Source organism: Diadema antillarum, unplaced genomic scaffold (genome assembly GCF_040938485.1).
Source record: "Diadema antillarum isolate AM-2024a unplaced genomic scaffold, OU_Dant_1.0 scf00000068, whole genome shotgun sequence".
NCBI classification, from domain to species: domain Eukaryota; kingdom Metazoa; phylum Echinodermata; class Echinoidea; order Diadematoida; family Diadematidae; genus Diadema; species Diadema antillarum.
In genome coordinates, this window is record NW_027270957.1 from 2,673,097 (window position 1) to 2,700,049 (window position 26,953).

A 26,953-nucleotide genomic window follows, 5' to 3' on the forward strand; every position below is an offset into this window, starting at 1 on the left:
GGTGGGGAAATATGATTTCACATTGCACCTTCCTCGATTTCGATTATAGCTATTTGATTGGTAAAAAGGAAATGATTATGTATATATAAGTTTGAATTATTATATGGTCATTGAGTGATGTGATTTATGAATGTATTTTCTGAGGTGTTTACTTTTTCTTTGACTTAATGAGTCAAAAAAAAAATGAATTCAGTGAAAAAAAAAGACGTGTTTCCAGGATATTATTTTGGCATTGATGATCTTGTTTTTGGTTTATACAAATTATAGGCCTACAAATTATCAATTTTGTGTATTGTGAATGTATGGCAAGAGTAAGGAAATAAAAATGGAAAATGTCATATAAAAAAAAAACCACACACACAGACAGACACTCATATGCCACTATAAGACCACGATCGAGATATACTAACAGTAACCAGCGACTAATCATTCGGAAACACCATCCATCAAGTAATATTCATCATGGTCTGAACTTCAACTGTAAATAACTTTTTGAAGAAGACTGCATATTGAAACACCGTTATAATTATATTTTCAAACTAGAAACATTTTTATTTTTGTGTAGGCCTATGTATTTTGTTAGAGAGAAATGATCGAGTAACGGGTACGTTCGTGTGCGTCTGTAACCACCAGAATTTGATTTTGTTAGACTGTCAAACCGTGACGTCAGCCCCATGATGTAACCAGGGAGGTGAACGAAAGAACGTCCACCTCCATGCTGTTACTTAACCATCTACCTACTATTCAATCAACGCTTTATCGAGTTCCAATGTTGCTGAGGAGGAAATCTTCACTAACTCAGAGCCTTCTATTGTCTAATACAACGCTCTGCACTAACTCAGAGCTCTGCACTAACTGTGTCAGCGCCATCTTTTGACAGATTTCGTTTATTGTTCTTTATGGTCATCCTGCATCTTCATGATGCATAGTCTGCTACAGTATGAATACATTGTACAAAGCAATAATAATGTATAGATCTGCGTCAATCATTTAACGTCGTTGATTAGTGGAGCTGCACATTGCTTGTAGAATGCTTATTATCTCTCTCTTTCTCTCTTCTTAACATTTTGCTTTGAACCTTTGTTTTGAGTTCCGTGTCTTACACAGTGCATACTACCTTTTGGATGAATAAACTGGATTTCAAGACGCCTAGCAATCTGTTTGACACCTTTTGTCGTAGGTGAGTCCACATCCCCATTTGATTTTCATGTCAATGTCAATGTCAATGCAACTAGTATTGCAAGTAGTGTTACGATGTCGATACCATACCGTGTACTATGTATGGGGGTTGTGTTTCTGGACACTTTAAGTTCGCGCGTGAAAACTTACCTATTTTACATAGAATATGCACCCTTTACCTCAAAGACTTGATATAGACTCCTCATATACTAGACAACATACTCTGAAAACGGCGTGAGAATTAACCTGCTAAATCGTTGGATTTCCCCTTCAAAGTGACTCCATGTACGTGTCCGGTCCCACAACGTTGGTCGTACTACATTGTACTCTATACAATGTAGTTGAGTAGTACGGTTGCGGACCATGATCAACTCATTACAGCGTAGCGTAGTCGCGCCGACCTGTCGGGAGCGATTTTGACTCCGACGCATGATCTCCGCGGTGTGATTTCCCCATCTTTACATTTTTCATTGGTAAAGAACTGCTTAGAGCAGTGATGTTCCTGCCATCTAATTTTCTGAACACGTTGCTTTTTCTCTGTATATGTAACCAATCGGTGAAGTATTTCACAAGCATATTGGTTTGGTTATCATAGTTATACGGATGATATGCAACTTCATCTGTCTTTTTAACATAGTAATAATATAAAATATAAAAAAATGTGTCTTCATTGTCATCTGCCATTGCAAGACTTGAAGCATGTTTGCAAGACCTAAAAGTCTGGCTTACTACATCTAATAAATGAATGATGATATATCTGAGTTTTTGTTATTGGGTTCAAAGCAAAAATACAGTCATGCAATTATCAATCATGTCATGTCCACATACATTGGTAGCACTTGTATAACGCCATCAAAAATAGCCCGTAATTTTAGGTGTCAAACTTATGTTTGATTAGGAAATGTCATTTTGAAGTCATATAGCTCTATAAACTGAACTAGAGAACTGAATCGCATGGTCATTCGTTCTTTCCAAGAACTGTAAGGAGCTGGAATTCCCTGTCGTCAGAAATTGTTTCAGCGCCATCTGTAGGATCATTCTGTAACCTACTAATGGTTAATCATCACCTGCTAGTGGCTAGTTATTTTCTTCAAATTTGTTACGTACTTGTAAATATCTGTAAATAAACTGTATGATATAATGTAAATAGCACAGTCTGCAAGAATCTTTAAACAGCCTATTGAAGGAGGCAGACTTAAGAAGAAGAAGAAGAACTCAAATTCAGTGGAACGTTAGTGCAATTACGTAATAAGTTTCATAAGGAAATTTTTTGTGTAAATCTGCAGCTGAAATGCTTATTCTGTGGCGGTTTGACGGACTTGAACACTCAATAAACTAGAGTGGAGACAATGGATATAAACATTACAAATAATGCCCAGTTCAAGATAATGTCCACAATCGAATGTCCAAAAACATTTCCAAACAATTATTGTCCAAACGTGCGTAATTCTTTGAATGATATTTAAAGTCCATTCAAAGTCCACATATTTCTTAATCTCACATCGAGGTTCTCCACATATTTCTGAGTCCGGCATCGGAAGTTTCGCTTTAGAGTCGCAGTCCAAATAAGCAATATAATAAAAGGCAATGTAACTTCTCAAAACGCGTAACTGTGTTATTTGTGTGTTTAAATAAAAGCTTACCAAAACTTGAGTTTACTTCAAACCGGAACCTGTTTCTTTTATTTCAAAGTCCAAATACTATTTTTGTGTGTGTGTGTGTGTGTAAACTATGTCCAAAATAATCCCAATTCAAATCTTCTTTGGTTTACTGTTTTATTTAATTTAAAGATTTAATCTATCGGGTGGCTTTGAGATTCTCCCACGGGCTGTCATACTGTAGAACTGTCTCGGAGCGGCACGTGGCGGGGATCTCTCTGGCTCAGGTGGTTGCTCGACTTCCTGCTCTCGGGCCGGAAACTCTGGCGGCTCGCTGTCGGGTGCTCCCACGCTCGATGTCGAGGAACAAGCGCACGCCAGTTTCGTCTTAGCGTACCATGAGATGTTGAGACGATGTACGATCGAGGCGTTCCTGCTTCCCCGATGATGGTTGCAGGCTGGTTGAGCTCTCTATGCCATACTCTCTCCCCTGGTTTGAGCTCAGGAAGAGGTGCGACCCTATGGCGTTTGTTGTAGCTCTCGCTCTGTTGTGCTCTGTATCGTTTGTCCTGAGCACGAAACTGTTCTATGTCTGGCCATTTGGGGTCAAGCAAAGCTACCAGTACCAAGTCTCACGCATTCTGCGTGAGACTCAAGCATTTAGGGTCCGTCTCACGATCTCAGGCATGGCGCCCATTATTCTCACGCATCGGGCGATGTCTGCAACTTGGGCCTATAATAATGAGCATAGCTCAAAGGATTAAAGTGATAGTTGCAATTGAAGGTATTTTCCCTTTTGTCTTTCAAAATAAGTGAAAAATATAGTCACTTATGGCCCTAAGTATGCACCTGATCGCACCATTAATAGCTAAAAATTGAAAAAGTTCCCTATCGGGCCGTGGGAGGGGGGAAAACCCCTCCCACACCCTCGCTCGTGCGCACATTCGCGCGCTGAGATGCCGAGTCATGAAAATCTCACTCATAGAATTTTTTGGAACTTGGCATCCCTGGTCAAGTTGTGATGGGTGCGAAGGCAATGTTGTTCGCAGTTGTCGCCCCATCAGTAGCTGTGCTGGAGTTTGGCCAGTCGCTAGTGGTGACGATCGATACACAAGGAAAGCAAGGTATGGGTCTTTGGCTTTGCTCAGCAGTCCTTTGATTGTTTGTACGGCTCTTTCCGCTTCCCCATTGCTTTGTGGAAAGCGAGGGCTGCTTGTGATGCGTTCAAATCCGTACTTTTCCGCGAATTTCGTGAATGATGAGGACGCGTGCTGCGCTTCATTCGTTCGACACTTGTTCAGTCCTTGGTGACCTTCATGGATTTTTGCGAGCATGCCTTTTCGCATTGCTGGAGGAATGATGATTTGCGACCCCTTCATCAGCAGACCTTGTTGTGCTGTGATTTCTCCTGCTGATTTATGGTACTCAGTCATTGCTGGGCTTAGCGATTTTGTGTTTGGCCAGCCCTTCTCACAGTACTCTTTCAATTTGACACAGTCGGGGTCTGCATTTTGTACCTGCCTTATTTCTTGCAGTCTTTTCTCTGTTGCAGGAATATCACTCATGACCATGTCTACAAACACTTGGGTGTCTTCCTCCAATTGCTGGTCACTCTTTTCAAAGTCTCCAACTGGAGCACGTGAGAGAGTGTCTGCTGTGTGCAAATCTTTTCCGGGGACATGCACTACACTGTAGCTGAACTTCATCAGGCGCATTCTGAAGCGTTGAATTCTCGCTGGCAATTCTGCAATGTCCTTGCTTCCTTGCAAGGGCACCAATGGCTTGTGATCTGTCTCAATAGCAAAATCAGTATGGTACCAATCAAGTAGTGCGAGAACTTTTTACAAGCCCATGTAGCAGCAAGACTCTCCTTTTCGATTTGGGCATATCTTTGTTCGGCACTAGTCATCGCACGGGATGTGTATATGCTACCACTGGTTTCCACACAGGTTTACTGCTCACATTGTCTCTCTGTATGAGGACTGCTCCCAGTCCGAATGACGACGCATCTGCAGACACTTTCTTTGGGGCTGCGACATCATAGTGAGCTAACACCGGGCTGTTGATGAGATTTTGCTTTATCTCATCAAATGCTTTTTGCTGGTTTTGGTCCCAGTGCCATGCATTTTTCTTGCTCAACAGTTCACGCATTGGTTGAGTCTTTTCTGCCAGATCGGGAATGAATTTCCCTAACTGGTTCACCATGCCAAGGATTCTGCGTACTTTGCTCACATTTTTGGGTGGCTCAAGGTCAGTGACTGCTTTGACCTTTTCTGGGTCGGCATGAATTCCATTGTCATCTATGATATGACCTAGGAATTTCATGCTTGGCTTGGAGAGTTCACACTTGTCCAAATTGAGGGTCACCCCTGCTGCTTCCATGCGTTCCATCACTGCATGTAGCCGCTCATCGTGGATGGCAGTAGTTGGCCATGGATCAGGACATCATCCATCAGGCACTCAACTCCATCAAGTCCATCGAGGATTTGTGACATCCTTCGCTGGAGGTGCTCTGGCGCGGAAGAAATACCGAAAGGAAGACGGTTGAAATGATACCTCCCAAGCGGTGTAAGGAAGGTCGTCAGCTTTGCTGATTCTGGCGATAACGGAATTTGCCAAAATCCAGAGTTGGCATCAAGCTTTGAGAAGACTTTTGACCCTGCAAGCTGTGCTAATGTATGGTCTACTGGTGGCAATGAGTGTGTCTCCCTTTTCACACTTTTGTTCAGCTGCGTCAGGTCTACACATATGCGAACTTGTCCGTTTGGTTTTGGCACGGCTACCATACCTGCACACCATTCCATTGGCTCAATGATTTTTGAAATCACTCCCACTTGTTCCATCCTTTCCAGCTCATCTTTGACTTTGTTCATGAGCGGGAGTGGTACTCTCCTGGGGCTGTATATTGCAAATGGCTTTGCATCTTTTTCTAGCTCGATGGTGTATGGCTCCTTCATTGCTCCAAGTCCTTTGAAGAAATTAGGGTACTCTTTCTGAAGGGCACTGATTTCAGTCACTCTTTTGATGACACACAGCGATTCAATTGTGGGTCTGCCTAGGAGTGCTCTCTCTATAGGCCTTTCACAACATAGATTTCCTCCTGACTGGATCGGTCATTCGAAACAAGATTTGCTTGAAATTTTCTACACATTTCCAGCGCAGATTTTCCTGGCCCAAACAAGACTGTGGATGATTTTTGAAGAGGCACACTGAAAGACTTGGTGAATGTTTCATGGCTGATCACAGTGACATCAGCTCCTGTATCAACTTTCATTGTCATGGGTACACCATTCATTTCTACAGTGACCTCCCAAGGGCTCGGATTACATGAACTTTTGACTTCTCCCAGGAATGCTCTTTCTGGTTGTGATTCAGACTCTTTTACTTCTGCGATTCTTTTTGATCTGCAAAACGACGCGAAATGTCCCACTTTTTGACAGTTGAAGCTCTTCACATCTTTTCCTGGGCATTCTTCCTTTTTGTGCATAGGGAATCGCCCACAACGACCACAACGTTGTTTTCCATCCGACCGTTTTGGTTTAGAACCATGATTTTGCAGTCTCTGCTTGTGAAATGTACTTTTATTTTTTTTTGGCTTTTGTTTCACAGCATCAACATTCGCATGATCCTCGCTGAACAACTCAGTTTGTTGATTTTTGATGGTCTTAGACTGTCTACACTGCTCTACAGCTTTCTGTAGGGTGAGTTTTTAATCTAGTTGCAGCTTTTCTGACAGCTTTCTGTCAAGAAGTCCCACTACAATGCGATCACGGATCATTTCGTCTTTAAGAGAACCATACTTGCCATGTTCACTAAGGCAATACAAATCTGTGATAAACGGGTCAACTGTTTCACCAGTTCTTTGATTCCTTTGATTGAACTTTACACGTTCGAAGATGACATTATGTTGAGGGACAAAATGGTGATCAAACTTTTCACAATTTTGTCATAGTTTTTCATTTCTTCACTGCTGAGTTTGAACGACATCAAGATATCATCAGCCTGATCACCCATTGAATAAATCAATGTACTAACCTGTGATTCTTGGTCAGACTTTGCAAGTTGTGAAGCTTGTCTGAAACGTTCAAATCTATGGATCCATTTCCGCCACTCTTTTGGTGCACGAAAGTCAAATGGCTCTGGAGGAGTTATCTGGTAACTTGGTTTCACTTCTGTAGTCGCCATTTTGCTGAATTCACTTCGAGATCAACAAGTCATTACACTGTCATGACTGTAACACAATCCAACTTTGACTGTTTTTCCATCACACTAGAACGTATGGGTGGGACTGTAGTGACGCTGTACACGTTGTACCGTTTGGTGACTGTCTTTTTTTTTACTTCAAATTTCACTTTGTGTCAGCTGTTATTTAACTCAATACTTGTCCTCTCCCAAATTTAGTCTCCAAAGAATCCCGTTCCTGACACCATGTGGCAGTTTGACGGACTTGAACACTCAATATAACTAGTCTGGAGATGATGGATATAGATTGCGGAATTTCACTTATCATTTCCGGTAGTACGATCTCAATATTCATGTTCGATTCACATTATACCACATATTCATGCTTTGATTTCTTCTCAGTTGGACTTTTTCGAAATCGTTGTTGTGTAATCTTTCAAAAAAAATTTCACTTAAACTGATTTAGTTGAAGGCAAACAATGGTGCTCAATAGATAGGCCTGCAATGTACGAATTACACTAAGCCATACCACTGTACAGTAACTGCTTAATGCATACGTAGATAATAATGCTGGGTATGTATGATTTGTATTAAAATTCCTCCTTTCTACTACCTATGTAAAAAAACAGCATGTACACGCAAATCTTGAAATGGCTCGAACATCACGCAATTAATTTCTCATCAGGAACTGTCATAGTGCAGCTAGTGTGCACTTTGGAACCCGCCTCTTAATTGTGATTGGGAATTTCTTTAATTGATCATCGGTGACCTTTGCCCATCCTGACATTAAACCTTCACACAGTTTTCACCTTCACACTAGTTATAACATTCCCCTGCTTGTCTATTTACCAAAACCATACAAATTGTGATATATATGCAGGCGAGACGTTTGTATTACATGTACCTTGTTACTGTATAGAGCAAAGAAAGTCTTCAAGTTCTTGGGAACTCTAGTTCTAACCAAAAGAGATTGACCTAAGTTAATGCTGTAGATGAGTAAGTGCATTTGATGAATGTAGTTTCAAGTTTGTTCATTGCAGATATGGGGGTACCCCCTTGGGTTGGGGGAGGGCAAATTGGGGCCCAAATTTCACATATATTTCATTTTCTTTTAAATGCATTTTCAAATTTTCACCGAACTTGGCAGGTGTCATTGCTAGAGTCATAGAATACATATTTTTGCAATTCAGCAACTTTTCCTACACGGTGTCTTCAAGAGCCCTGCCATTTATTGGGAGGAGGGGGGGAACAAAACCCCCAAATCAAGATAGTTTATAATATCTTTACAAATCTTCTCTCAAACCATTTAAGTAAACTATACAATGTAAATAGTTGGTGGTATGAGTAAGTTGAATGATGACTGTAGCCTCAAGTTTGTCAGCACCAAAATTAAGGAATTTCACAAATCTTTTAAATTCTAGAACCAGAAGTGATAAGATACTGTATACGTGGAATATTTCGTAGGGTTTTTATTTTCGTGAATTTCACAAATCGGGTGCTACTCGTGAAATTAAAGACACGCAAAAATATTGACTCTGATCCCAACATATTTGTGAATGTGACGTACGCATGTACATTTCCTCCATTCAGTACAGGACTCTACGATCACGAATTTAACCACTCGCGAAATCGTCAGGAATTCCCTATTCGTGAAAATTTAGATTTGTGAAATGTAGTGTATATATATGTGATATACTTAGGGTGCGTTCGAGCGCTCTAAAGCGAACCAAAGCGAACTGAACTAAAGCGTACCGTACCGTACTGTGCCAGTTTGGGAGCGTTCGAATGCTCTGTGGAGAAAGCGTACCTCTCGAGTTATTTTTAGAAAAGTTCACGCTTGTTTGTATCAAGAAGGTCATTCACCTTGCGCTTGACCTACTTACAGCTGTCCCGAACAAAGAGAATGATGTTTTTGCATTGTGACGTATGCGCATGATACGCGCATGGTTTACAACGAACTTTTGGTACGCTTTGGTACGCTTTTGGAGCACATCGGGAAGTGATCCACTTTTGGCTCGGTACAGTACGGTACGGTACACTTTAGGAGCGTTCGAACGCTCCTGTAGCGCGGTACGGTACGGTACAGTTCACTTTAGGAGAGCGCTCGAACGCACCCCTCTAATAGTCTGCAAGAATGCGTAGTGCGTGGAAGGTGAACTTGCCATGTATATTCAGGTGATTATCAGATAAATTACCATCATTTTGTAAGCTTGTAAATTCAAAACATAATACTGCTTGTAGCTGTCTTTGTTGTCTGTGATAAATCAAAGAATGAGACTGTGTATTTTGTATACAGTACCCGTAGCTGTTAAATCCTTAATCATAATACAAATCTATGAGATACAATTGGGAATTTCTAATTAAAAATATGGGCAGAGGTGACTCCAAAATAGTACTTTTCACTGAGGGATGCAGCTTTGAAGTGAATAGTACAACTTGTACAATTTTTGGAGACACCGAAATTTTAACCAGAAACTTGAAATAAGGCATAGTATATTGAATTTGTTAATAAACATTTTTGTAAAACAATTTCATATACTTTGTTAAACAAAAAAGGGGCAAATGTGAGGTAAGAAGTTGGGCAAGTCCAAGATAAGGTCCCCTCATCAGGAGGCAAAATTTCATCTTTGCTCAATATTGACATGTTTGGTATCATTTTGAAGCTTATGAGTTGAAGTTTTGATTCCAATGGAGGAAGAAATGATATTATGTACATTTATGCAAATTTCAAGGGCTTTATTTGCATAAATGTGAAATACAGCTTTACGTATAGGACAAAATAGCAAAGCAAGTGATATTTGATTAATATGTGGACATAAGAAGTTCATCAAATAGTTTACTTGGTATGAAAATTTAGAGATTATGCAAATGATTACTGTAAAAGTGGAAATTTTCGCGGTGTTGAAATTTTCGCGCATTTCGCGCAACCCGAAACTAGCGCGAATATAAAAGCACGCAAATATTTTTGCTTGCCGTATGTTTCAGTAGTTGATGTCTTGATTCCGCGGAAGTAAAAACACGCGAAACTCTTCTTACCCCACAGAGCGCGAAAAATTAGTCGTGCGAAAATATTCACTTTTACAGTCCATACAGTTGGTACCATGTTAACTCAATGTTTTATCATGACATGTCCTATACGTAACAAATTGAGGTCATTTTTTAAGGTTTTTTTCTGAAATTTCTAAGGTTATTGGAGTGCCCTTCTGGGAAGTTCTAATTTATTTTTAAAGAAGTTAAATACCATATGAAAGAAGAAAAAATAGTGAAAGAAATATTTTTTATTAGGCAATTAAATAATGTTACATATGGGACAAATGTGTTACATGGGACATCATCATACATATAAATTTATATTGCATGTGAATGCATGTAGCTAGCTGGGAAGGTCTCTCAGTGCACAAATGGTCAATCATCCTGCAGAAAGCATCCCAACTTTGCAGCTACTTTTGAGTTATAGACACTTGAAACAGTACTGAACAATTTTCAGAAAGGGGGAGGGGGAGATGGCAAAATACACAATGCAAATCAGCATTAAAGGGATGGTCATAAAAATATAGAATATGACTGAATATGATTGTGATGGGAAATATTTGGTTCCCTTGACAATCTGGATCAGTATTTGAGTCATTTCAACTGATTTTACTTCAATAATTATGCAAAATACCCATACACATGGTTCTCCACACACTAAACGAATGCGGACAAAGTGTCCCATACGTAACTGTCCCACAGGTAACACATCATGTCTGTCTCTTTATTTAGAACCTGTAATTACAGCTTTTTGCCTCATGACATGAAACTTACCTCTGATAATCTTGAGTGTTTTGACTTTCATCACACTGAGTTACAAGTTGTAGAATGAAATATTTTTAGAGAGTTTCGAGGTTGGAAAAAATGTTCAAAAAAACAAAATTTTTCTGGTCCCATACGTAACAGCACATATTTTCTCTTCTGGAATATAATTGTCATGGTCATTTTTCTCCATTTTTTACATGATTATTCTTCAATCACCATGATAAAGTTCAATATGATCAAAGGCCATTAACACTATTTTTTCAGGTCATAAAAGTCTCTGAATGTCCCATATGTAATGCGCGCGGTTATCTTGGACTTTACCAGTTGCGTGGTGGATGCAATGTTGTAGAGGGATCTTACAATGACTGTATGAAGCAGAACACCATATCACAATATTGTTCTGAATTATTCTAATTTACAAAGTGACTGATGAAAGAGCGTGCAATGTCAGAATTGCTTTGTGATGTCACAATTGGTATGTTAGAAATTGTTACATTTCACAGAGCGATATTTGAAGAAGCAGCTAGTGGATGTCAGAGTTGCTATGTGACACCACAATGGCTTAAAATGCCATCATTTCACAAATAGTGCACCATTTGGAAAATGTCTTCATCCAGTGACATGACTTTCCAAATAGTATACAATGAAGTGTCAAAAAGGCCCACATTTCTAAATTGTTGAGATACATACATGTATCAATCACATGTAGGTCTTTCAGCCAATCACTATAGGGTTTATTTTTGATCCAAAATATAATTAAAGGACAAGTTCACCTTCATACACATGTGAATTGAGTGAAGGCAACAATGTTAGTAGAACACATCAGTGAAAGTTTGGGGAAAATCCGACAATCCGTTCAAAAGTTATGAATTTTTAAAATATCTGTACAATCACTGCTGGAGGAGAAGACTACTACAGTGTATGATGTCACATGCGTACAACGATAAGGAAAATAAAAAGAGAATTTCACAAAAATTGACTTTTTGAATAAAGTGCACATTTTCTCGACTTGTTACTGACTTATGTTAGGGGTAATATTATTCCCCCTGACTTCTGAAAGAGAGAAGTCGAGAGTTCTTTTGTCATGTGATAAAAGTGAGAATATCTTGAATTTTCTTTATACTTTCTTTATTGTACTCATATGACATCACAAGCTATAGTAGTCTTCTAATCCAGCCGTAACCGAGCAGAAACTTCAAAAATTCATAACTTCTGAACAGATTTTCGGATTTTCCCCAAACTTTCACTGATGTGTTCTACTAATATTGCTGCATTCACTCAACCCACGTGTCTATGCAGGTGAACTTGTCCTTTAATGATACACTCACTGCAGCCTCACAAATGGTACTGGTAGTTAGTTTCATAATAAAAGATAGTGATGGCAAGTGATGATGCTAGTGTGCACATGATGATGACAATGATTCATAAAGTAATCTGTTGCTGTATTTGACTGAAGGTCACAAAACCTACAATCCTCAGTACTCTAATATGGACCCTTCAAAGCTCCTTTCCTGAAGTGTGAAGCATTCCTTCCTTTTAGAGTTTGTATGGTTGGCTTAAGGCATCAAATTTATTTGTTTGTTTGTTTGTTTAAATCTCTTTCAGAAGGCAACCTTTATTTCATATATCTTTGTGACTTTTCATTCATTCTGTGATTCAAGGTCAAACGTGATTAAAGACAGTAATTTAAATCTGGTTGTTGTTGTTTGACATTGACAAGGGGTCCCTCCCAAGACAATTGGTTTGCACACACACATACACACACACACACACGCACACCAAAAAACAACAACAACAACAACAACAACAAACAAACCCAAGAGTAAGATTTTCTGTTCATCCATCTTGTGTGAAAAACGATTTCTGTAAGCATCTCAAGTATGGAAAAGAAATATTTGTTAATTGAACATAGTCCTTCAATTACCAAAATCTATCATCGATGCATGTCAGTGCAGTAATAATGATGGAATGAAACTTAGATATGCGAAATTAATGTTTCAAGAAACAAGTTTCGTTAACCCAATTGCAAATTTTATATAGACAGGGAATGACAGTGCTTTTTAAGAATGGGAACTTCATTGCAAGTTTTTACTGGAATATTGAAATGCTTGCAGCTGTCATTCTACAGCATTGCCAATAAGGCCAACAATGGGGGGAAAAGAAAGAAGACAAACAAATGGCTACAAGAAAAAGAAAAATTGTGTCATATCTTTACTGTTCATCTTATGCCAAAAACTTATGTTTATTTATGATACGTCAGCAAAATGCCAGATAAAGCACAAAACAGCTTTTACTATTTAGACATTTCTGGGTGGCTAATGAACGTGACTAGGACAGTGCTAGATGAAAATTTGTCTCTCAGGGCGTATACACGTACTGCAGGTTCATGTAACACTCAGGCAGAGAGCAATTAATTTTAATGCATGGTGGAGAGACAATGAATGGCAGGCACTCTTCGATATATTACTATTGACCTTGTGTAGATGCAGCTCATGGACGTTCAGCTGTTATTCGCACGCTATGTATGTCCATTGTACCCTGCCTCAGGTTGTGGAGGAGTTTGAGCTACAAGGCAACATCTGTACACGCACAGGATATATAGCAATATCAACATAGTTCATCTTCGCACCCATTATGTGAGGAACTGCAGGGAAGGCCACTGATGGCAAATGCAGTCTACTCCAGCACTTTGCTAATCAACATATCAGTACATGTACCACCCGGTATGCCTTCAACAAAACCTAGTTGTTGGTCTGTACATGTGGTCATCATGCAATACCTTTTAAAAGCCATGTTTACACTGAGTAAAATAAAGTGGAATATAATGTGCATTCAAATCTGACAATTCTGTGTAAACAGAGTTCAGTGCCCAGAATATTTCAAAACAGAATCTAATAATCAAAAGCACAGGTGATGTGCTGGCTCTGTTAACAACCTCTAGAGGTGTTTTGGAAGTGCAACTTTGGGTACGCTGGTACCGGTACTGCTCCTTCTTGCTTTTGTGTTTAATAACACACAGCAAATTAGAGTGACAAGTTGAGAAAGAAAGGTCACATACTGTCTCTTTGTGAGACAGAAGAAGAAAATCCTTTTTCTTGAAAACAGAATCATTGCGTAACCAAGTTCTTAAAGGACAAGTTCACCTTCATAGACATGTGGGTTCAGTGAATGCAGCAATATTAGTAGAGCACATCATTGAGAGTTTGAGGAAAATCGGACAATCCGTTCAAAAGTTATGAATTTTTGAAGTTTCTGCTCACTCAAGGCTGGATGAGAAGACTACTATAGCTTGTGATGTCACATGAGTACAACGATATAAAGAAAGAATAAAGAAAATTCAACATATTCTCACTTTTCTCGCATAACAAAAGAACACTTGACTTCTCTCTTTCAGAAGGCAGGGGGAATGATATTACACTTAACCTTTGTCAGTAACAAGCCGAAGAAATGTGCACTTTATTGAAAAAGTAAAATTTTGTAAAATTGTCTTTTTATTTTCTTTATATGGTTGTACGCATATGACATCATACACTGTAGTAGTCTTCTCATCCAGCAGTGACTACGCAGATACTTTAAAAATTCATAACTTTTGAACGGATTGTCCGATTTTTCCCCAAACTTTCACAGATGTGTTCTACTAATATTGCTGCATTCACTCAATCCACATGTATATAAAGGTGGACTTGTCCTTTAAAACACTATTCTACAAGACACTGTTGTTCATGTGGTCAGTGTCAGCACTGGCTCATATTAACATGTTCTACTATAAATACATAATCCTACATGTATACAAGTGTTGATATGTTTAAATCATTGCTGAAAACTTATCTATTTACTCAATCCTAATTTTTGTTGTTGTTGTTATATTATATGTACATATTGCTGTATATTGATTTAATATTTTTTCTGTATTAATGTGCTTAGAAACGTCAGTTTTAAGTGCTATATAAGTGTTATTTATCATTATTGTAACTATTATTTTGTAGTGTATACTGTGCAGTATCACCACCGACACTTCTTATTATCAAGTACTGTAAAACCAGAAACGTTTACATCCACTTTAATTTTGCGAATGTTGCAAGAGCTAAGATATTGCAAAATTGAAATTTATGCAAGCGAAAGTTTTGGTCTACGCTATGTGCATTGAGTAGGCCATGCTTAACATTTTGCAATTATGATGCATTGCACTGATGATGATCGTAGTAACACTTTGGCGTCACAGAGGTTTATTTTCTCAACTACGTAATGATATCTTCTGCGTAGATCCAAGTGAGGAAACGGCACAGGTCTTTCTAAAAACAGAGTGAAACAAAGCAAAATATGAGTATCATCAAAAGGCATACTTTTCTTTCTACTTTCTCAGTCTATGTAACATATTTGCTGCATTTGACCCAATGAATTATGTCCCTCAATACGGTAATGAAAAAAAAAAAGTCTGGGAGATTGATCTGTGGGTTGGGCAGTAAATATATACTGCTATGGTAAGGACTCGGGGCTGTATATAAATAGATCTACACTAACAAAGGCTGTGGAATTACACTTTTTCTCCATACCTTGGAGATTACTCATGCATAAACTTAATCAAACTACGTACAGTAGTCTCCACATAATCCAGTACCACTTTTGGGTAGGCCTTCTCTGCTGCATTAACATACGAAGTAAAAGCAGTTCTGATGCGTGTTATATTCATTGAATAATGGGGTTAATATTTCAGTTAAATGGGTAGTCGAGTTTCATCTATTCTTCGCAAAAAAAAAAAAAAATATGTGTAAATAAATTCTGAAGAAATTGTGAAGAGCTGAGAGGCGATAAAGGCCTATGGTTTATATGTTATCATGTTAATGTGCAGTGAATGATAAATCCACCACATCACTGGAAGTAGATTTGTACAGTAGTATGCCAAATACCAACCCTTGCATGAGCACCACAGACACACTGCCCTATACACAGTGACACACTTATCACTGCAAGTGTCTAGCCAGCTTTGCTAGATAAATACTGAGTGAGCTTTCTTTGAAGTGTTCATGAAAAAGTAAACTTACAATCCCCATTAATGGGACAGCAGAATTTGTGACTGCATATATTTACAATGTCAAGTTGCATACTACAGTACTACAATGTCATGTTGATACGACTTGTTCAATTTACATAACTACAGTCAACTTCGGATACCTCGAAGTCGTCGGGACTGAAGAAAATGGTTCGAGGTACGCGAAATTCGAGGTACGCGAAATTCGAGGTACGCGTACGTACGTCGAATTTTCTTCGACCTATCCGATGTTTATCGATGTTCAACATGGTATCTGTTATAGTGCCTACCGATTGTTTGCATGCTTGTCAATTGGAATTGAATCGACTTTTATATGACTGAATTGAATGAAAATCGGAATTGAAATCAAAATTTCAGAAATGAAGATTTTGGTGGCCCTATCGCGCCACCAAAAAAAAAAGTCGGGTGTTTGCCTTTACTTTTGAAAATGAACAGCGGTAACAATCGGCTCCGTAAGATACTAAAATAAATGTCGGATGTTTGTTCATACTTTTGGAAATGAAAAACGATAAGACTCAGCTCCGTATGGTGCTAAAACTAATGTCAGATATTTCATTTTGCGTTCGGAAATGAATAAGGATAATATTCGGCTGCGGAAGACGCTGAAATAAATGTCGAATATTTGCTTTGACGTTCGGAAATGAAAAACAATATTCAACTCCGTACGATGGTTTAGATAAGTGTCGGATGTTTCCTTACTTTCAAAAGGAAATAGCAATAACATTCGGCTTCGGAAGATGCTAAAATGAATGTTAGATGATCGCTTTTATGTTCGGAAGTTCCAGTAATATTCTGTTCCATACGATGCTAAAATAACTGATGTTTGCTTTTTAAATTTCGAAATGAATAACAGTAACATTCAGCTGCGTTCAATGGTAAAATTAATGTTTGATGTTTGCTTTGACGTTCGGAAATGAGTAAAATATTTAACATTCAACTCCTGACGATGATAAAATAAATGCTGGATGTTTGCTTTTACGTTCGAAAATAACTGGCAGTAACATTCAGCTCCGGAAGATGCTAAAATACATCTCGAATGATTGCTTTTACGTTTGGCATGTTTGGAAGTGAATAGCAGTAACATTCTGCCCCATATGATGCAAAAAAAAAAATTGGATATGTGCTATTACATTTCGAAATGAATAACAGTGACATTCAGCTACGTTTGATTGTAAAATAAACGTCTGATGTCAGCTTCGACGTTCGAAAATGAAAAACAGTAACATTCGGCTCCGTAAGATGATAAAATAATTGTCAGATGATTCATTTCACTTTCGGAAGAGGACAGCAGTAACATTCGGCTCCGTACGATGATAAAATAAATATCGTATGTTTGAAATGAATAACGGTACGATTCTGCTTCGTACGATGCAAAAATAAATGACAGATTGTTGCTTTTACATTTGGAAATGATTAACGGTATTAATCCGCTCAGTGAGGTCTAGATGCTGAAACAAATAGCGGATGTTTGCTTTCACGTTTGGAAATGGGTAAGGATAGCATTCAGCTCCATAAGATGCTACAATGAATGTCGGTTGTTTGCTTTTACATTTAAAAATGATTAACGGTAATATTCAGCTCCGTAAGGTGCTAACAAACTAATAAATGTTGGATGATTGCTTTTACAATAAGAAATGGATGAAATGGATAACGGTAACTTTCGGCTCTTTATAATGCTAAAACAAATGTCGGATGCTAACAAATGTCGGCAAATGCTCCCACTTTTTCATTTCAATCCTAAGTTTTGACCTCCTAAATATATAGGCATCAACTTTTATAATAATCTATACGCCTATTTGCTAAATCTTAAAACACAGAGTCCAGATGATTGGATTTTCTATTCATTTGTTTTAGACATGGGCATCTGTTTCACTTTAATAATGCTTAATATTCATTTTTCTATGTTTTGTAGGACCGATTTAGTTTTTCTAATGTTTTTCTCCATTTTTTTTTGTGTCGCCAGATTTTAATTTCGAGTAGATTCGACCACCAAAAAATAAAAATCAGTGATACTGGTGGCCCGATAAAAGTTAATAGTGTGGAGCCCTGTCTATTCTATTCTTTATTATGCTCGGCCTATACTTCCACATCATATTCCACAATATTTTCATAATCGCATTGCTGAAAAAAAAAATCAGTGCTTGCGTTCTCGGGGAAGAATAAATGAAACATACTTCGTGAAAGGTAAAAAAAAAAAAGTTAAAAAAGGCACTACGCAGGAGATTGATGTTTGGACAGTGGACCGTGATTAATGCCAAAGATATAACTGTCAACACCTACGCAGGTGCGCCACGACGGTTAAGAAATCTACGCGCACGGTATGACTATCATGATCAAGAATTAAAACACAGTGGTTAAAGAAAAGAAGATGATGGGGCAGAGCGTAGTGCTGTCGTAAGCACTCCGTTGCTTGGCAAGGGTGCTATGTGCATACCGTGTACGTATGTAGGTAGGTGTTGGGATTTTTCTTGTCAGTTGTGTACCGGGCATTTCTTTGGGCGCGCGATTGTTCTGGTCGGGAATATTTACAGTCGAGTGTGAAAAGATTTGTGACATGTCTTCTTCGCTGTCCACGCGCGCTTTATCGGAGATGCTGAGTGATGTTGCAATTTCGATTCGAGCTACATGCCGGGAAAAACAATAAGTTAATTAAGATCGGGACAGTAGATTTCACTTCGAGGTAACCGAACTTCGAGTTATTTTCTTCGAGCTACGCGAATTTTAATACACGGAAACTCCATAGGAACAATCGGGACTTTCATTTTGCCCCCGAGGTAAGTGATATTCGGCTTATCCGACGTCGAGGTATCCGAAGTTGACTGTAGTACCATGTACTTTCATAAACGGCGAATGCACTCGTGCAAGCAGTGCCTCGGCATGGATTACTGATTATTAGTATCGTTTCCAGTCAGTCATCAACAAGGTAGTACAGTATAAAATAGGATAAGTTTCCATATTTCTTAAGATTTGTAGCGTGCTGTTTCCTTGAAACCATTACGAGAAAAATTGGGGATTCAGTGAAGGCTATTACACTGTATGAAACTTAAAGGACAAGTTCACCTTCATAAACATGTGGGTTGAGTGAATGCAGCTATATTAGAACACATCAGTGAGAGTTTGGGGAAAATCGGATAATCCGTTCAAAAGTTATGAATTTTTAAAGTATCTGCTTCGTCACTGCTGGATGAGAAGACTACTATAGTGTATGATGTCATATGCGTACAACCATATAAAGAAAATAAAAAGACAATTTTACAAAATTTTACTTTTTGAATTAAGTGCACATTTCTTCGACTTGTTACTGACATATGTTAAGGGTAATATTATTCCCCCTGCCTTCTGAAAGAGAGAAGTCAAGTGTTCTTTTGTTATGCGAGAAAAGTGAGAATATGTTGAATTTTCTTTATTCTTTCTTTATATCGTTGTACTCATGTGACATCACAAGCTATAGTAGTCTTCTCATCCAGCCTTGAGTGAGCAGAAACTTCAAAAATTCATAACTTTTGAACGGATTGTCCGATTTTCCTCAAACTCTCAATGATGTGCTCTACTAATATCGCTGCATTCAATCAACCCACATGTCTATGAAGGTGAACTTGTCCTTTAATTGAATGATCTGTGCAGGAGCTGTGGCTGTGACATACATCCGTGCTATAATGTGGTGCATATGGATGCATGATTTTGTATGTGGTAGCTGTGATGTGAATGAAGCATACTCTCCGGCAAATCAGGTACTCCGCTTAATCGGGTAAGCAATGCTGTGTCCAACAATACCCAATTAATGGAAGAATACTGTGTATCATGCATTACTGCACAATGATTCAGGAGGGAAGGATTTTTGCCATGGGGTCAAAGGTCTAGTAAAAATGTTTAAGATATCACTACTTTTTCCCATATTTTGAAAATAGCTCAAAGTATTGTTATGAAATAGATGTTACCAGTTAGTGATTCTGTGACGAATTGTGGACCTTGGGGTCAAAGGGCAAGGGCCGAAGGTCATGTATAAATGCTCAATACTTGCTCTCATGAACAATTTAGTCATCCATCTGTGTAAAACCTAGTTCAAGAAAAGTAAAAACTCAACACATAATTTGTGACTAGCATGTCATTTCAAGTTTTTGCTAATTATGTAAAACTGTCGTCTCATATTGTCAAGACGTACTCTAAACCTATTTGGAGAACCATGCAATAAGGCAGAGGCATGTACACCAGTCACCATAGCGACATTCCTATTTCCATATAGTGGTGTATAATTCCAGGATAGTTGATAGTAATGTAATCTTTTAGATAAATGAATTACAGAAATGTAAGTTAGGAAATAATTCCGAAATAGAAATTAGCTCGTTGTAATTAAAAACAAAAATTCCTGTACAATGAATAAGCCATGAGAGAAGTGATAGGAGAGATATACCAAGGTCAGAGAGCAGCTAGGCATTAGATTTAATTAAAGTGAGGCAGTCCTCACGAATTTGAAAAAAATATGTTGATTGTTGGTACCTCCAATGAACTACTTTCACCAAAAACAAACTTTCAAATCACCAATTAAGCTCGTAAATTTTGGTTGAAAAAGTGTGAATCTGCATGGTGAATATGCTAATGAGCAAGTCTTGGCGGAGAGTCAGACGTCACCGAGGCACAACTCTTCCCAGCCGTGTTCTGCTCGTTATGCGTATGACTCCCTAGTTACCCGGATGCATGAGGAAGGCGATGGCTACTAGTACAGCTGTATTTGACATTGTTTTTACGTACTCTGTGTGTGTGTGTGTGTGTGTGTGTATTATCTATTCGCACAGTACACGTGTGGACGGTACCGGTACTACTAGATCTACGGTAGATACCCCGATTTGCCCTTCGCGCGTTTCCAGTCTATCACAGCGCAGCTGCGGCCCTGTCGCCGCGCATGCAGTTAGCCATTTATGTACTAGTAGGTACGTAGAAACGGTGCATTTATTTACACTAGAGGGGCGACCGCATTCGGCGTCGTCTGGTCGGGCTATCTTTCATCATGCCAATGTGTCAAGCAGTATTTTGCTCGAATCTTAGAGAAAATTGCCCAGGAAATCGTTTTTTCCATCCCAGACCCACAAAAGGATCGTGAAAGGTGCGCTGTATGGCTGAGAAATCTCAGTACAACGAAGCCGAACATAAAAACTTAAAGCATTCTCGATATCGTGTTGTAGGCCTATGCGAGGACCATTTGAGAAGCATGTTTTGACGTGGACAAGCAGGCTGTGGCCCTCGGTTATAAACCGAGAAACTCCTGAAGCCAAATGCAATCCTGACCATATTTGCTTATATGAGTTATAAAACAGAAACACCTCGAGCATCGACTTCGAAGATAACCGAGGAAAGGAAGCGTAGCCGTAGAGAGGTAAGGAAAGTGGCTAACCCATTAGCTATGTTTCATACGGTGGGGCTGCAGCCGGGGTTGGACTGCAGTACAGTGCTACTGCCAGTGACGACTGGACCTGCACGGCAAAGTGGAGCAAAATCATATTCCTGCGGCCCCCTGTTTTTACCCTGCCCGGTAGAAGTCATATTCGTTTGATATCTGAGTACTTAAAGAAATATTGAGATAGAAACAATATTTTCTTTGAAGAATTTGAGTCTCTTATGCCCAGGTAATCTTCGGTTTGAACGCCAAACTCAGTAACGACGGAGTATGATAACAATGCGCGCGAGAGTGGTTTGTACACAATTATCAGTGCAGTGAAAATTCTCAGGACTGCCTTCCTTTGAGGGAGCGAAGCAATCAAGGGGGAGGGGGAGCGTGGGGAAGTAGGGAAGGATGTAAATGCACAGAAAGGAGCTTGCACAGTTTACATCAAACTGTAAATCATGACATCTGGACTGCATACTGAATATAAGACTTGTTTTCGTAGAGAAAAGATTGTCCGAAATTTGACCTTTTCAATGGTTCGAAATCATGTTTTTTATCGTTTGTTTTGAAGTATGTGGACGTGAGAATGACCCCTGAGGTGTGAGTCTAGATCATCATGTCTGATGCATGATACTTGCAGGTCTGAAATTTATCGAACCATGGCCATCATTCTACTTTTTCCATGTAAAATAGGCCCTCATATAGATGGAAGATCTGTGGTTTCATTTCTCTCATGAAAATTTCAGGAAGGTTTTGATACTCTATAGAATAAGATATCATATCCCCTTAAAAGCTTCCCAAAAGTATCTTCTAGATGATAACTTTTGGAATAAATTGGCTAATTATGAATGAGGGTTTTACTGTCAAAGCCTGAAATGTATTCATATTTCATTCTTGAGTAACACAAATAATGCCAAGTGATATTCACCATGCATGTTAAGTAACTGAATAATATATACACTAAACAGAATGCTAGAACTCAGCCCTGGAAAGTACTGCATACAATTGTGTTCATGCAGGAGGGGGCACCCCGTCCCATACCGTCCCCCCGCTATATATAAAATGCTATTTCAAGCCATAAGGGGAAATGCGGGATAAATGATAGTTTGGGAGAATTTGATAAAAGCATAATAGTATTCAGAAAAAATGCAAATATTGCCTTTTTTTGAAAAATTATGCGTTAATATGGGCTCAATGAAGCATTGACTTGACAAGAGCACAAAAGGTATCTTATACCACTAAATTCTGTATGTTAATGAGAAAATACGACTTTTTTTTAGTAAAAGCAGATATAGCTACATTCCCCCAATGACCCGTTTTCTATGCACATCCAATATATACACCCTTTTTTTTTTTTCATTGCTGACAATCTCCCTTTGTGTATGGGGGGTATCCCCCTCTAATGCCCTCCCCCACACATCTCCCTGAATATATACTGGCAGTTGTCTTACTTTTATACTAGAAACAAAAATCGAATATTTCACCAAAGGGGTGCACATAATCTCTGAATTTCAAGTCTGAAAATGCAAAAATCTCCCTCATGTAGGAGGGGGCACCCCCTCCAACACCCTCCCCTACACACTACCCTGAATACTGTATATATCTTTTGTTACTTTTGATAGAAACAAAAATCAAATTTTATATTTCACTAACAGGGTGCATCAGATCTCTGAATTTAAAGTCTGAAAATGCAAAAATTTCCCACTTGTGGGAGTGATATCCTCCCCTGCCCGTTTCCTTGAATACTAATCACTGATAATCCCCCCCCCCATCTCCTCTGTATGGATTTACGCTGGTGCTGCTGTACGTTGCAGACATCTGCTAGATTATATTGACCATGAAACAATTGATCAATATATGTCGTGTTTGTACAGCAGTGACGTGCATGCCTACACATATTAATGCAGAACAGATTTCTCAAGGTAACATGGTGTACGTACCAGTAAATACACATTGTATGTACATGTATGCACGTTATAGATGATGTAGGTTTACTAGATTTTCAGTGCAACACAGTTGCCTTTCATCGGCACACTACATATGTTTCAGATAGGCATAATGATGTGGTTTTTCTTTCAGGCAACATATATTTTTTACTGCCATAGCGAGGCATGGAACAGTCAAGATTACTCTTCCTCACATTGCTCAGCAGTATGGTACTAATCATTCCATGATAAGATGGAATACATAGATGCCAAGTTTCTCAATTGGCTGGGGTGAGAAACAGATTTAGCAAAGCAGTGGAAAGGGGGGGGGGGGGGTTGAAGCTGGTGTCTTCTCAGGGTCATCCCATGAAACTAACACCCACGAGTCATACAGCCCAGGAGTTTGACACTAGGAAAATAAAGCCCATTAGTTCATTACAAAAAGTCTACACGCGAACGATGACAAACACGTAATGAGCTATGACGTAGATCCGTCATTTGCATACCACCAATCACAGTGCGTTGAGCGTTAAAGAATAATACATATTCATGATGCAATCATGCGCCGCAAATGCTGCATTGAGCTAATGTATTAATGAAATCTAAATAGTAATAAAGATGCGCGCACCTATTGTCACGTCACGAATTTGCATACGCGCTACGTCACGATCACGCGTTGACCCGATGCGACCTCGTAAGGCCAATGACATTTAGCCAATAGCGTAGCGTATTCAAGTGTGAAGCACGCAGGGACGCGCAATTGCTTTAGTGTATGAACATATTGGTGGGTTATTCACTCGGGGCTAAACTGACGTGGTTTATGAATATCGAAAAGGTACCGATGGCGAAGTTTCCCGAAATTCCTCCAAACTCAGTATAAATACATGTGAGTATTTGCTGCAACTCACTAGGCAGGTGCATTGTACAAAAACCAACAGGTATGGCAGTAAAATAGCCCTTCCAAATGGCCTTCAGGCTCACAGTTGGCACACCGCGCCATCAATGTAAAATTGCGTGTTGTCGTAGAGCTGATTGCGTTTGAGTGAGAAATGACACCTAATTTTCAACTTGAACGGTACCGATGTAAAATTTTCACAAAACTCTACAAATGAGGTATGTAGAGCAAGCTTGAAATTTAGATTTTCATTAAAACCAGATGCATTTTAGCAAAAAGACATATTCTGGGAGGTATGAGTTCGTAAAGTCGAGAGTCCATGTAAATGTCCTATACCTGATTGTGCGCTCTGCGCGGTGCATTTAAAAACTCTCGTTTCCTATGGAGGATGTCACCGCACTTTTTGTAATGTTGACAATAGGCAAACAAATCCCATGAGTTTGACACCACGGTTAAGCAAAAGAGGCTCATGAGACTGACACTATAGAAAGAAGGCCCCTGAGTTTGACAGGATGAACAGCACCATCAATATGCCAACTACAAATCACGCATCAGAACAGGGTGTTGCATTAACACATTGAAGACTAGTCGCGAGTATACTCATGCACGTGTCTATGGGAAATGTGTGTTGTAGTAAAATCAGTCCATCCTCAATGGGATAATGACATAAAAGGGGAAATAAAATACTGGTAGGTGCATTGTCATCCTATTTTTTCATGATAACATTGTACTCTTCATGGACCCCCCCCCCCTCCCAAAAAAAAAAAAAAAGATTGACATGGAAGATATATAATGGCTTCAAGTTTAGGTCTTTGCTAATGACATCATGCTAATTTTAATAGGCTTGCCCCATTTCTAGCTAGAAGATAGATGGGCAGGGCGTCAGATTTTTCCCCTTTTCTCTCTCGCTTCACAGGTAAGTATATACCAACTGTTATGAAGTATTACAGAACCAATTTGTAATCATCTCTGTAACTATAATGTACAAAATTCAGTTGATGAAAACTTTTTATATGGCAGAGATGCATCCTTGAGTTGTGGCTTGTGTTTGTAATTATTTTTCTCAAAACAGTAATTTTTTTTGGAGGAATAAATAGCTCAAATACCGTGATGATTACGTTATTTGCTGTGAATTCATACTAAATCCACACTTTCACTAATGACTACACCCCCTCCACATCATGTACAGCAGGTGTCCACCGCAATATTGACCATTTTGGGAAATATTTCCTTGTGAGCTTCATTTCACAAATGCACAGATTACCCAGATTTTTTTTTTTTCCTGGAGGAGGAAAGCAAGAATAACTAAAAAGGTCGAAGAGATAACATGCAAACGAGGGTGCTTTTGCATGTATTTAAGTGGAAAGATCTGGTGCACGCTTTTAGTAAATTTTGTTAATTTTTTGCACACACACACACACACACACACACACACACTCAAACACAAAAGTCTTGAAAATTCGGGGGGGGGGGGGGGTGAGAGAGTGCAACTGACAGGGTAACACTCTAGCACCCGTTACAGTAAAGCAACTCTCCTTTCCCATCACTTCTTTTGTCCTTATGCCATTATCTGCACACCCTGTACAATTGTATACAGACTCTTAATTGGTGAATAAAAGATGGCACTATTCATCTTGCCAAACTTGTGGGCCTTCTTTCCCTTGTGTCAGTCTCATAAACCTCTTAATTGCATTGTGTCAAACCTGTGGGTTTTGTTTTCCTAGTGTCGGTCTCGTGAGCCTCTTTTGCATAGTGTCAAACTCACGGGCTGTATGACTCGTGGATCTATTGGGTCTATTTTACTTGATGTCGAACTTGTGGGCCTTGTTCACATGGTGTATAACTAGTGGGCTGTATAATTCGTGACGGGCTCTATGACTCGTGGGTGTTGGTCTCGTGACATGCTTTATCCCCCCCCCCCCCCCCCCCCCCCCCCCCCCCCCCCCCCCATTGAACTTTCTCATGTTGGCATAAGAGATTGTGTAATTTGGTGCACACTTATGATAGGATCTTACTTGCATGTATACTTCTCATTATGGAAAGATGGTCCTGCAAGACATCATTTTGAGCAATTTTTGACAAAATTTTGGTCAAGGGTAAATGAGTTTAGAATGGGGGGGGGGGGGGGGCACTGTGGCATAGTGGATAAGACTCCCGACTCCCAATCGGAGGATGCGAGTTTGATTCCTGCCCAGTGCTTATGTCCTTGGACAACATGTTTTTACCCGCCATGTCCCTCCCGACCCAGGTGTGTAAATGGGTACGTATAGAATGCTAGGGTAATAATAATGGCAGGGCCCTCTGGTAGAGGAGTGGCAACACTGAAGAGGCTACCCTGGATAAAGAAGACATTATCATTATGATTATAACTTAGAAGATGACAGAATATTTGGAGTACCTCTTTGAATTATTTATCTCGAAGGAAAAATACAGTTAAACTCGCCTAAGTCGACATCGCATATGTCGAATAATCGGGCAAGTCGATGATTTTAAAAAGTCCCGATTTTTCCCCATTGACTTACGTGTATTAATTCACTCACAAGTCGAATTTTGTAAGTCGAATACTCGCCTATGTCGATGAAATTCCAACAACACTTTCACGGAAAAACCATTAAATTCACTGTGCCTAAGTCGAATAAGATTTTATTGTGCAGTAAATGACTGTCAAAAGCACGAGACGCCAGTTTTTGTTTACATAAGACCTAGCCCGACCAGACAGGTAACAAAAAAAATGATCTAAAGCAGGGCTCGACACTAACGGTGGCCCGGTGGCCCGGGGCCACCAAAATTGAAAGTCGGGCCACCAAATTTTTTTGAAAAGTATGTCAATTAATTCGTAACTTTTTGCGCCGGAAATTAGCAGTTATATTTGTTTAAAGGATGGATGAAAAGGACTGAATGAGTGCCTGAGAGTGAGTGTTGCGAGTTTGTTTAGGTTTATTTATGAGT

General features: G+C 39.2%; 1 protein-coding gene across 1 annotated transcript in view; it reads left to right on the forward strand.

Moving 5' to 3' along the window:
* The first annotated feature begins 1,001 nt into the window (after nt 1-1,001).
* The window catches only part of LOC139716635 (BICD family-like cargo adapter 1), a 65,425-nt gene continuing 39,473 nt past the window's right edge, over nt 1,002-26,953 (forward strand). Inside the window, exon 1 of the mRNA XM_071628163.1 lies at nt 1,002-1,180. The gene's annotated coding sequence lies outside the window, so the exon portion shown is untranslated. The remainder of the gene's footprint in view (nt 1,181-26,953) is intronic.